Genomic DNA, 13,663 nt, shown 5'->3' with positions numbered 1-13,663 from the left:
GCTTCATCCACATTGCTGCTATCCTCCACATCCATACTACCCATGGGCAGTGCCAGCCTGACAAAAGGTATGATAGTGACAGACTTATGCATAGCCAGGCAGTATTCTCCTAGCACAGACCACACTATATGGGGTGGTTAGGGGAAATGGAGTCACTTGGTTGGAAAATGGAGCAGAGACACAACAAGGAAGCATTACATATGCTATCATGCATACTATGGCTTTTTCTAGACATTCCTCCAATATGTAAACTCTACACTGGTAGGTTGGGTCAAACAATGAGGAAGTGGTATGCTGAGAACATGTCCGCCCCAGGTTCTAGAACAATTAAACTATCAGGGCTTTATGACAGATCTACCCAAGCCAGCACTGAGCATTCCCCAGGATAGACACACACATTCTCCCTTCAAGCTCCATTAGAGACTTGAGTCACTATCGGAGCTCAGGAGGCCTGGATCATAGTCAGGGCTCTGTACACCATTGGGTTGGCTTTGTGATTTGTATGCTTTCAGGTGAGTCATTATAACCCCTTGAATAACTAATTACAGTAATGGATAACTTTACTCTTCAGCTTCTCAAACATGCAGATCATTAAGTTAATTGGAATTTTGAGAGAACAATGGATAATATCAGGCTTTTACCTGACTGGTACAATCAATGTAGCAAACCAGTATTGGAGTACTACAGCATTGCTGAATTTGGAGCATAGGCTATTATTTTCATTCTCTTTTGTTATCAAGTTAGGATTTCTGTTTAGGTGTAACTTTTCCGTTTGTTTTGGGGGTTAAGTGTTGCAATTTCTACTGTAGCAGCTTTATTCTGCTTCTGAGTTAATGATGAACAGATGATTATTTATTTATTTATTTATTTGTTTATTTTTATGTTGCCTTTTTATTTATTAACTGGGAATACACACTGAGCACAAGACTTTTTTCCAGGGTTGATACATGAGCACTTTAAGTGACTTACTCAGAGTCATGCAGCAGACAAACGGAGGATGAGAGAATCAGTCCTTGCACTACAAGATAAAACTTCTAGCCTTAATCCTATGTATCGAAGTGAAAGGCTACATAAGTGCCTAAGTACATATCTTATTATTAAAAGCTGTAACTTACTGGATTTTATCATACTATAAGGCAGATTATTTTTTACCTCAAGAAACTTAGTTATAAAAATTCATTTAAAATAAGTTTATTTTTGTTACTCTCTTTACAGCAGTTTAACTAAGTAGGTTACAAATGAATATATTTTATTATTCAAACAGTACATTAGAGCTGTAAGGCTGCTGTCTAGGCAGTCTTGGTTCATCATCTTCTTTCGGCTGTTCCCGTTAGGGGTCGTCACAGCAGATCACCTGTTTCTATTTCTTCCTGTCCTCTGCATCTTGCTCTGTCACACCAACCACCTGCATGTCCTCTCTCACCACATCCATAAACCTTATCTTAGGCCTTCCTCGTTTCCTGTTACCTGGTAGCTTCATCCTTAGCATCTTTTTCCCAATATACTCAGCATCCCTCCTCAGCACATGTCCAAACCAACGTAATCTTGCCTTTCTGGCTTTGTCTCCAAACCTTCCAACCTGGGCTGACCCTCTAATATACTTATTCCTAATCCTGTCCACCCTCGTCACACCCAGTGCAAATCTTAACATCTTTAACTCTGCCACATCCAGCTCAAACTCCTGCCTTTTTGTCAGTGACACTGTCTCCAACCCATATAACATAGCTGGTCTCACTACCCTCTTGTAGACCTTCCCTTTCACTCTTACAGGTACTCGTCTGTCACAAATCACTCCTGACACTCTTCTCCACCCACTCCATCCTGCCTGTACTCTCTTCTTCACCTCTCTTCCACACTCACCGTTACTCTGAACTATTGACCCCAAGTATTTAAACCCATCCACCTTCGCCACCTCTACTCCTTGCATCCTCACCATTCTTCTATCCTCCCTCTCATTCACACACATATATTCTGTCTTAGTCCTGCTGACCTTCATTCCTCTTCTCTCTAGAGCATATCTCCATCTCTCCAGGGTCTCCTCCACCTGTTCCCTACTCTCACTACAGATCACAATGTCATCTGCAAACATCATAGTCCATGGGGACTCCTGTCTGATCTCGTCTGTCAACCTGTCCATCACCATTGCAAATAAGAAAGGGCTTAGATCTGATCCTTGCTGTAACCCCACCTCCACCTTAAACGCATCCGTCACTCCCACCGCAGACCTCACCGCTGTCACACTTCTCTCTAACATATCCTGTATCACTCTTACATACTGGTTAATAACACAAAATATGTTTTTTTCAAATACCTTTATTAAATTCTCACTTAAAACATAGGCAAACACGTATTAAGAGAAAAGAAAACAAACCATAACACGTTTCCCATTCATATATGTTATACAGCACATATCTTATCTTTCATTGTCAGTACAACATGACATAAATTGCTGAATTCCTGCTCTTCTTTAAACCTCACTCCTCCTCTTCCTGAACGTTCTTTTGCATGCATTGTTCCCACAATTTCCATTTATTTCTATGTAATTTGCTCCTTTCATTTTATAAAGATTCCTCTTCCAGTTCTTTTGCCTCTTTTATATAAGTCAATACCTCAAATACAGTCACTTTACACTTTGATTTCCATTTTCTAGTAATTGCTTTTTTAGCAGCCAACAGATTTAACCTTAATAAGGCCTTGCTATATCTAGACAATTTAGATCCTGTGTCTCAGCTCAAAAAAGTCATATCCTTAGTTACAGCCAATTGTTCACCCAATATTTCTGACAGAGTACTCTGCAGGGAATTTTTACAATGTGACAACTTATTACACTCCCAAAACATATGTTCCCAGTTATCTCTTTGTAGGGTTACCACCTTTCCTTTACACAAAATGGCAAATGCCCTGAGAATTTATGAAAAAAAAATCATAAGCTTTCTTTAATAGTCGCATAAAACTATTATTTTGTATCTGAACCCTCTAAATATTATAGGACCAGCAAAAGCAACTCAAACACTGCAACAATAAGCTTTTATTTTGTCAAAAAAGTGATGTTCATTCCTTGACATTGGCTGTGGGTAGAGTTTGTCCTGCAAAATCTTATGTTTCCACAAAAAAAGCCCCAATTTGGGCATCTGAAAGGTGACAACCTTATCTCATTTTCCCCATCACACTTCTAACATTTGCAATCTACTTGAGGAAAAATTCTTTGAAGTCTGCCTGTGGTATACAAATACCTATGCAAACTCTTCCAAGCAAAAATCTTAAACCTTCTGCACTTCATTGCATACTTGGGAGTCATACATATGCCCTCCCATTGTTCTCTTTTAAATTGCTTTTCCAGTCTCTCTTCCCAGTCTTTCCTAACCTTCTCTGATTTATTTGTATAGTTATCATGCAGTATTTTATATGCCTTACTAATTATCCAATTTTTACCAGCAGTACCTGTTTGTAGATTCAACTAACAACTCAACCAGAGCAAGTCTTTCACTTAATATTTGCCTATACTGCAATATCAATCCCTGGAAGGGAAGGCCGTCTATAACCTGCAGTCCAAACATCTTCTTGGCCCCATTCCACTCTGTTACCTTTCCCTCTCAAGTTATTTGCTCCCAATACCTTGGTTCTGTTGACAGTTTTCCCTCTTAAATATTTTCTCTCATTTCTCCATTCTCATGTTAGAGTAGTTCTTAGAACGCTTTCTGTTACTTTATGAATGTAATATTCTATATTGTATTATTCTCCTTAAGGATCTGCATCCAAAATCCCACTCTCTCTATTTCTTCAACTCCTTCTCCCCACTTCATCATCATTCCTTTACATTTTGAGTTATAACCCTGTGCTTGTGTTATAATATGAACCTTAACTGTGCATCTCTAAAATATCCCTTCAAATCAGGTAATCCTAAACTGCCTTACTTTATTGGAAGGATCAGCTTATCCCAGTTAACTACTGTCCTCTTCTCCTCCCAGATAAATTCATTTAATTGTTTATTAATTATTGTCCACAACTTCTCCACTGGTTGATAAGAATAAGTGTAGCCTGTATATACAACTAAAGGGACTAAAAACATTTTCACATATTGTTTCTTACTATCCATATCCATAAACAAGAGCTTCCAGTTTCTCAGTTTTTGTTTTATATTTTGTTTAGCTCCTTCCCAGTTATCCTTAGCTGCCATAACAGTAGCCTTTCTGATTCATACTCCTAAATACCTCATCTTATTGTGCACACATAAATATGGGTATTGCTGAACCAGTTTGTGTGTGAGTACATTATTTAAGGCTATAGCTTTTGTTTTATCTTCATGAATTTTATATCTTGAAAAGACTTGAAACTCTTTCAAAAAGTTCTACAACACTGAGATGTCCTTTTCTGGATTTATCAGGTACAAAATAATCATCATAATCAACCCCCTTCTTCCTATTCTTCTGTATGGGGTTGGTGTGTCATGTTAACGATCGCCATCCCTTTCAATTTAATGTCACATTCCTGCCTTCTGTGAAATTCTTGCCTGACTGTCGCAGATCTTCTATCACACAATCCATCCACCCCTTTGCCGGATACCCTCGTTTCCTCTTACATTCTTCCTGTCTGTCCCAAATCCTCTTCATCAGATTGTCTTCTCCTTTTCTGCACATATTCCTAAACCACTGTAATCTGTTCTCTTTGATCTTTTCTTCAATTGGAGCTACTTTGGCTTCTGCTCTTATGTCCTCATTTCTTCATCTGTCCCATAGTGCATCCTACCACCTTTCTCAGGCACTCCATTCCATCAACTCTAGCTTTCTCTTCTGCTCTGCCTTTACTGCCCAGGTTTCTGTGCCATACAGTAGTATTGGTTGCACCACTGTTTTGTACACCTTACTTTTCAGCTTCTTTGGCATTTTTCTGTCATATACTACACCTGACACTCTATGACAGTTGGCTGCAGTCCCTCTGATTCTGGCTTTGACCTCTTCATTCAGACTTCCCTTCTCTCCAACCACTCCTCCCAGACACTTGAAGCTATTAACCTGTTCCACTATCTTCCCTTTTATCTCAATTCTTAGCTTCTTCTGATTTCCCCAATTTGCTGCCATTACCACAGTTTTATCTGTACTTCATTTCATCCCATGTGCCTTCAGTTTTACGTTCCATTCTCCTATCCTTTGCTGAAGTTCTCACTCATTGTCTGCCTGTAATGCCACATCATCTGCATACAGCAACTTTATTGATCTATCTCCTCTAACCTGTTTGCTAATGTAGTCCATCACCAGTATGAACAGCAGTGGGCTCAGAGCCGAACCCTGGTGCACATCCACTCCCACTGGGAACCCTTCTGTGAGACCAAACACTGTTCATACTTGAGTAGTTGGGTCCTTGTACATAGCCTGCAGTAATTCTACCAATGTTTCTTTGACTTTGAACCATTTCAGTACTATTCAAATAAAGTTTCTTGGGACCTTGCCATATGCTTTCTCCAAGTCTATGAATGCCCAGATGGACTCTTTCTTCATCTCTAGCTTCTTCTCAACTATCTGTCTCACTGCAAACATCATGTCAGTTGTGCTGCATCCTGATCTGAATCCAAACTGCTCATCTCCCATCTTACTTTCTACTATTCTGCATATCTGTTTATCAATCACCCTTTCTAGGACTTTCATGCAGTGTGACAGGGGTTGGATACCTCTGCACTACCCACAGTTGTGGATGCCCCCTTTGTTCTTGTAGACTGGCATGAGTATGCTTGTTTTCAAATCATCTGGAATAAGCTTTTCTCTTCACACTGCTATGGGTACCCTCAGGAGACAATTCTCTCCTATCTCACCCAGCTTTATCGTACCTGCTGTGATCTCATCTGAGCCTGCTGCTTTCCCTGACTTCATTTTCTTTAGTGCTGTTCTTACTTCTTCTAGGGTGGGCTCCTCCTCTTGTTTCATTGTAGGCTGTGTCTGGGGCAGTGCAGCTTCTGTGGGGTTTTCTTCATTCAGAAGCTGCTAGAAGTACTCATTCTGTCTATCTTTGATGTCCTGTGGACCGGTGAGCAGATTGTTGCTGGCATCCTTTATGAAGGGTGTCTGACTATCTTTTTTATTTTTTTGTCTTTGTCTTGCAACCTGATGTAGCTTCTTTGTGCCACCTACTGAGTCACTTTCCAGAAGATGATAGAGTGCTTCTTATGTCCTGTTCTTTGCTATTACAACTCCTTTGTTAGCTTTTTTGCTAGCTAACCAGTATTCCTTCCAGTCTGGTCCATCTTTTGTCTCTCACTCTTTTTTCTGCATTCCTTCTTTGATTTGATGATTTCCTGGACTTCTACATTCCACCACCAGCTTTCCTTATGTACTTTTTTCATACCTTAATCAGCCATATATCTGTTCTGTAGTCCTCACACATGCTGTTTTGAGGCACTGCCATTCTTCTTCGTCTCAACCTATTTCCCCTGTTCTTGGGGTGCTAGAACCCTGAGTAATTGAACTTTTGTGCTTTCTTACTAGTCAAATTCCAGGTCTTCAGCCTGTTCTCTGTTGACCTTAGAGCCTTCTCTGGCCATTGCTTGCAGCTGATTGTGGCAACCAGTGGTTTACACTGTGGGCTGACTGTTTTATGGGAGATGACTTTGCATTCGCTGATTCTACCCCAGTGCCCTTTCCTTACTAGGAAGAAGTCTGCCTGAGTTGCATGTTGGCCACTCTTGTATATGATCTTGTGACTGTCTCTCTTTCTGAACCATGTGTTGGCTACTATTAAGCCATTTTCCAGACAGAAGTCTTAAATGGCCTCTCCTTCTTTATTCCTGTTGCTGTGTGGAGGCTATGAGAAGTGTCAGACCTTGTAGCATCCCATCACTTCAGAAAATGGACACAAATTCAAGTAGAGAAAAACAACAAATTCAAAACTCAAGCAATTTTTGCTGAGGGGCCTCACTCCCCTCTATATGCATGTAGAAATTGTGCTTCCACACCCCTGCTGTTTAAATCTATATTATATACTAGCCCGCAGCCTGCTTTTAGCTCAGAGTAGAAGAATACTTTGTGATACCACAAACTTGGATTTAGTGTGTATCTTATTGATTTCACTTACAGTTCCTCACTTATATGGACCATAATTAAAGTCCTAAGACTTTGGGCAGGCATCCATTTTTAACCTTGACCTTAAGAAACTCTCTCTTGATCCTCAACATCTGGACAGATATCAAATAAATACTGTGGGAAGAAATAGCCAGGGAATTGTTATGGCTAGGCTTGTATAGGCTCTAGGGCTGATAGCTTAGTACTAACCTATGAACCTATATATCTATGAATTATTCCTTTATCGATAAGGTTACTGACTAAGTGGTTTGTGCTTGGTCGGAATCATATCCATCTTTGCTTAGTCTCATACATCCATGTCAATCTAGTGATCAAGCCACAGCACTGGAACAGCCCTCTTAAGAATTATAAATGACCTCCTGATGATAAAAAAATCAATGGTTTTATTCTGTCTTGGTCTTTCTTGAACTGCCTCCTGCATTTCACACTGTAGTCCATAGTGTCCTGGTTAAATGCATATGATTTCACTCACATCCCCAGTATATGAAGAGTTTGCCTATTACCCCTCAAAGTCCAACTAGAGGGTGGTTTTTGATTTCTTTCAAGAGTTACTATGGACTATCCTGTGTCCCCTGTTGTTCACTGGATGGATGATGGCCTTACATTTTATTCACAGGAAATGTTTAAGGTACCATTGTTATATGGATGACATTCCGCTGCACGTCTCCTTAAGAATGTATGATTTTGTTATACACGAGAGTGACTGAAAGCTGTTCTTAAGTGACTAGATGACTCATTGGTAACTTGCACAATATAGCCAACATGGATTCTGTAGTCATGTATGCAACCTATTAGCCATCTAGTTGTCCAAACAGTCTTCCATTATTTATCCTTTTTTTGCAAACCAACTTTAATGAATGTTTAAGAAAAAAGAATAAAAAAACAGCAACAGAGTAAAAGACCCTTAACATGTTTAGAGTTAGATGCAGCTACAATTCATGAAAATAGGAATAATGATTCAGGCAGACAATAATGTTTTGTTAGTGGAACAGTGAGTATATGGAAAGAATATAATAACATATTCGTACATTAATTTAGCCTCTAGTAACAGTGGTCAAAATATAGGCATGGTGTATGACAGTAATGCACATAAGGTTTAACGAATAATTATTGTCTCTGATACATTGTAACATACCTGATCAAATGTTAACAACCAAAAATAAAAAGTAAGGTAGCCATATGAATAATAAAAAAAAGAATGGTACACTGTATTCTTTCAGCAAAACAAAAACACGCTGCAATAATCACCTAGAATCCCGGAGTCATAACTTTGGACATGGCTCTTACTAAGTATGCATTTATAAATAAAAAGCTATTTAGTGACATCCAGCATAAAACCTTTCCACACTCCGCAAATAATTGTCATAGAAGTGCTGATGACTTGGCAAAGCCACATGCTACTGTTCGGGTGTATCTCCATTGAAATAGTATCTAAACATAAGATCTAGAATCCTTTATCTAGTATAAAAGAAAATCTACACCTAACAGCCTAAGAAGCATAACTGTCGTCCTATCCCAAACTACTCTAACTTTTGGACAATTCTAAACCATATGGACATAATCAACATGGGATGCATGACACCACCAGCAGTGACCACTATGTACAAGCCCCCCCCCCCCATCTTTAGTCATAAGGAGTAGTAGTGCCACTTATGAACATGTTTGTAAAAGGTAAATGCTTGTTTAGCATCACTGTAAACTGCCTCTACTCTACTAGCAATTATTTCCAGGTGAATTCTGGAACTGGGGAGCCTGTCTCACTGGAACAAGTGCTGCCCGTTCTCTGAATGGTTGAAACTGTAGGGGTGCAACATCTTGTACAAATGAGTAAGCATGGTAGAAATATCCTATTCTATATTCTATATGAAATGTTGAAACCAAGCTGATTGCAGCTTTGTAAGCTGTAAGAAATGACTATAACTATAATTATTGCTATCAATGTGGTTTTAGAACATGGCTACTTTGTGCATTATACAAATTGAATTAATGCTTTGTTATCACATGATGAAGTGTCAGCCCAGAATAAAATTTCTTCCTTAATTCAGACTTATTGAATGAGTGTAGTGGCCCTAGGATGACAAACCAGTAACTCTCCTTGTGATCTTTATAAAGAGTGTGACTATGAATGACACAGAGTTTGAGTAACAAACAAATAGGATAAAACAAAGTTCTGGCCTGAAGTAGTTCATAGGTTCATAGGTTCATAGGTTTATACTAGGCTATCTGCCCTAAGGCATTTATAAGGCTAGCCCAAAGTTTTGTGGCTTACGCCACCCCTTATATGAAAAAATACTGTGCCCATTAGTTTGTTGTGCCTCTGTCCAGCAGTGACACAGACATGATTCCCGGGGTAAACCTACGCTCTCCCATCCACAGGTCAAGATTTCTCTTGAAAAGAGCCAGCGAGGTGTTCTGCCTCACATGGACCGGGATTTTATTCCACAGCATAGGAAGTCTCTGAGTGATAAATCTATCCCTCCAGCATGTCCTATTTATATCCGTGCTAAGGTTTAAGTCGCTTGCTCTAGTGGTTTTGGTGGATTTGGATTTTTTGAGTTGGAGCATGTCCATTAATTCCAGGTTGGACATGGCCTTGTATGTCAGGCACATGTCACCTCTGAGCAGATGGTATGCGACTGAATAGAGCTGGAGTTTCTTCAATCTGGCAGCATATGACAGATTTTGGAGTTCCTTTATCCTTTTGGTGAGGAACTTTTGGGGTCTCTCCAATTGCTGCAGATGTCGGGTGAGATACATCCTGAATGGGGCATTGTACTCGATCATTGGTCTGATAAGTGAAGAGTACAGGGAACAATGACCTCACTAGATCTGGATGTGAATCCCTTCATGATCAGGTGGGCAATGTAGAAGGTCTTTCTAACCACTTTAGCAATGTGAGTGTCAAAAGAAAGGCCACTGTCAACCTGGGTCCCCAGGTCCCTGATAACCTCTTCTGTGCTTAGTGGATTGCCACCTATATGGTAGCTTGGGGTTACCTTGTTTTTCCCGAAGGGTATGACTATACATTCTTTGGCGTTTAACTTCAGGCCATGGCTCTGGCACCAGCTATCTGTTTCCGTGAGTCCCTTCTGAAGGATATCCGTGTCCGATGCACTTTCCACTATGGCGCCCAGTTTGCAGTCGTCTGCAAACTTTGTCAGCCAAAGTCCTCCCATGTTAGCCTGTACTTCTGAGAAGTAGATGCCAAACAATAGGGGGCCAAGGACCGAGCCCTGTGGGACACCACTTGTGACCGGCTTGGAATCTGACATAGCGCCAGCAACTCTAACCCTGTGGGTTCTGTCCTTAAGCCAGTTTGCAACCCATCTTGTGACATATGGGTTTACATTTAAGCTGGTAAGTTTTTCTACAATACCCGAGTGGGGTATTGTGTCAAAAGCCTTTGCAAGGTCAAGGTAGGCTGTATGGACTGCCTTCCCCTCATCAATGGCCTTGATGACTGTTTCGAAGAAGTCGACCAAGTTCAAAAGACATGATCTGCCCTTGACGAAGCCAAACTGGGTCGGGTCCAATGTTTGCAAGTCCCCTATATCTTTGTTCATGAGCTCCATTATGATCCTCTCCATAGCTTTGCAGACTAGACTTGTTAAGCTTATGGGGCAGTAATTACCAGGGTCCGTAGAGGCACCGCCTTTGTGGAGTGGGACCACAGTTGCCGTACGCCACTCCTTGGGCATGTATCCTGTGGTAAGGCTGAAATTAAACAGCTGCCTTATGTGCGGGTTTAATTCCTCATTTAGCTCGTGTAGCACACAGCCGGGGACACCATCCGGTCCCATTGATGCTGTGTTTTTAGCTTTAGAGAGAGCAGCTTTCACCTGCGCATTTGCGATGTCTGGGAGGCTACACTCCGCTGGGATAGTTATCTCTCCTTTAAGGGGGGGAGAGGGGGGTGAAGTTTGCACTGAACCTGTCTGCCAGTATGTTGGCAATGTCTGTGGGTTCAGTGATTTTTGTATCATTTTGGACTAATTCTGAGCATATCTGGGAGTTTCCACCCAGGTTCCTAACATAGCTGAGAAAGGCCTTATGATTTTCCTTTGAATCCATGGCAATTTTTCTCTTAAAATTGGCCTTAGTTGATTTTATGAGTGCTCGTATTTTTTTACTAATAATGATCAGGGGTGACTTCCCTTTTATGGATTTTGTTCTATCATGTAACAGCTTTCTCCTCTTATTGTAAAGTTTGTTAATGGCTGGGGTCCACCAGACTGGACGTTTGCCCTTTGTGGAAAGAGTCTTGGTTTTATTTGGGATTGCCTGATCCATGCAGTCCTGGAGGTGTTCATAGAAGGCATTTGTAAGGGCTTCCGCAGCTTGGGTTGTGGTTTCCACTGGCTCAGGGGCCTTGAAGGATACCACACCAGTCTTGAGTAGTGTGAAGTTTGCTTTAGAGAAGTTCTTCACTGTGGTCTTTTTGTTTGGGGTGGGGGCGGGATGTGGATTTCCAGTGAGATTAGTTTATGATCATATCTCACCAATGAGGGATATACTTCCGGTGTGGAGCATTTTGTCCCCATGTTTGTGATAATGAGATCTAGTATATTTTCTCCTCTCGTGGGAACAGTGACTAGCTGTTCCATGGCATTTGAATTTATGAACTCCAGGAACCGTTGGGCTAGAAAGTTAGGGCTTGAGTAATGTTCCCAGTCTATATTCAGGTAGTTGAAGTCACCCAATATGATGGTGTTTGGAGATACATTTATACCCTCCAGTGTCTTCAGGAAGGCTGTGTGGGGTTCCTGAGTTTGAGAGGGTGGCCTGTAGCATGCTACAATTTGTAGAGCAGTTTTGCCTATGGTTAGTTGCACCTGGATGGTTTCCGAAGCTTCGTGCGTTGCCACCAACCTGGAGGTGTGGGTATCCTTTATGAATATGGATACACCTCCTCCTTTTGTGGTGTGGTCTGGGGTTTCGGGCCGGAACGCATGATATGAGGTAAAACCTAATAGTGCTGGGGTGCTCTCAGGAGCCTTGGACCAGGTTTCAGTTACAGCACAGAAAATCGATGTTCTCCATACTGAGAAGGGCCTCGAGTGCGTGCATTTTGAGATTTAGACTTCTGGCATTGAGCAGCATTACCCTCAGTTTCTTCCCATTTTTGTTTTCTAGGGTGGTAGGTTTAGAATTTGAGCCTTGCCTAAAAAAGGCACTATGGTTGATACACTGCAAAGAATATGTTGCAGTTTGTTAGACTTTGGGATTTGAGTCTATTCTTTGCAGACACACACAAGGAAGTCTAGAGTCCCATATAAGATTCAGGGTGATTTCATGGACTTTTCTTATAAAAATGGAGTAGTTAATTTAGGGAAGCTGGCAGCATGGAAGAGAACCATTTTGACAACATTTGATTAGTTTTAAAAGGAAAGATGGAGTTTCTACCAACTTGCAATTTTAACCTTGATTTTTTTACTTAAAAGAGTACAATTAAGACCTGGTACATGAGATGAAAATCTGAATAGGTATGATCCCAATGTGTTTACAATGGAAGTCTGATTCAGGGAAAGGCTGGAGAGATACCTCTATTAAATTTAAGACCCTATAGATGGCCAAATATGCAAAGAATCTGTAGAATGCAGGCTTGGTGCTGCAGTGGGTTGGAAGCCTATAAAAGTGAGTTATCTGCAAACCAAGTGGAAGAAAAAATAGATTGTGGAGAGAGGTGAGTAGCCCAGTGGAGATGATGCTGCCTAATGTACACAGTAAAAACTTTTGTGGGAAGAATAAAAATAAGTTGGGATAAGGGTCACCCTAGTATTTATGATGAAAAATATGAAAGAGAGGGGAACTCTGGATTTAGTAATCAGTTTTGCCATTGTTTGATTGGTTGCATAACAGCTTGCACTTATTGATAAAGGGCTGCAGAAGGCCACAGCTACAAAAGGCATCCCACATAAAGCTACAATCAAGTGAGTAAATCACTTTCTTAAATTAAGAAAAACTGCTGCTGTCAGAATAGGATTGGCAGTGGCACTGCATAGCTGCTCGTCTGAAGTCAGAATCTGACAAGAACTAGGCCTACTTGACATGTCCTGATGAAGCTTTGCTGAGAGTTGTGTACAGAGAATCACACACATAGTTTTAATCTAAGGACAAGGGTCTAGGTTAGGAATTTTGGCTTCTCCAAAAGTATGACTACAGGTCTATTATCTAAAGAGCTGGGTGAATCTATACCCTCTTTGGGAAAGAAAATTCTATATGACAGTCGACAGAGTTAGTCAGTATCCCCAAGTTTTCTGTTGATGTAAGTAAGAGCAGGAAATATCAACTGTACTCTTTACAGAATGTCATATAAAAGTCTGCGGGAAGGTCACCGGGTCCAGGGGCTTTCTCTTGTAGGAAGCAAAAAGGAGTAACAGATACAGCCCTCCTGTAATGTAATTGCTCTACTTAGTCATCTAAGTCCATTGAACAGACCTGGCCTGGGGAAATTGAGGGGAATGTAAAAATGGACCCTGACATGGTTGAGATACGTCACCTGTAGATGAGTATAATACATTATAAGTCTCAAACATAGACATAGCTCTGTTTCTTTCACATGGCATTCCTTTTGGATCACCCTATTAGCCCTT

This window comes from Protopterus annectens, chromosome 17.part0 (genome assembly GCF_019279795.1).
Source record: "Protopterus annectens isolate FY-2018-M chromosome 17.part0, PAN1.0, whole genome shotgun sequence".
NCBI classification, from domain to species: Eukaryota; Metazoa; Chordata; order Ceratodontiformes; family Protopteridae; genus Protopterus; species Protopterus annectens.
The sequence above is the reverse complement of the archived record's forward strand: the minus strand, read 5'-3'. Positions refer to the sequence as shown.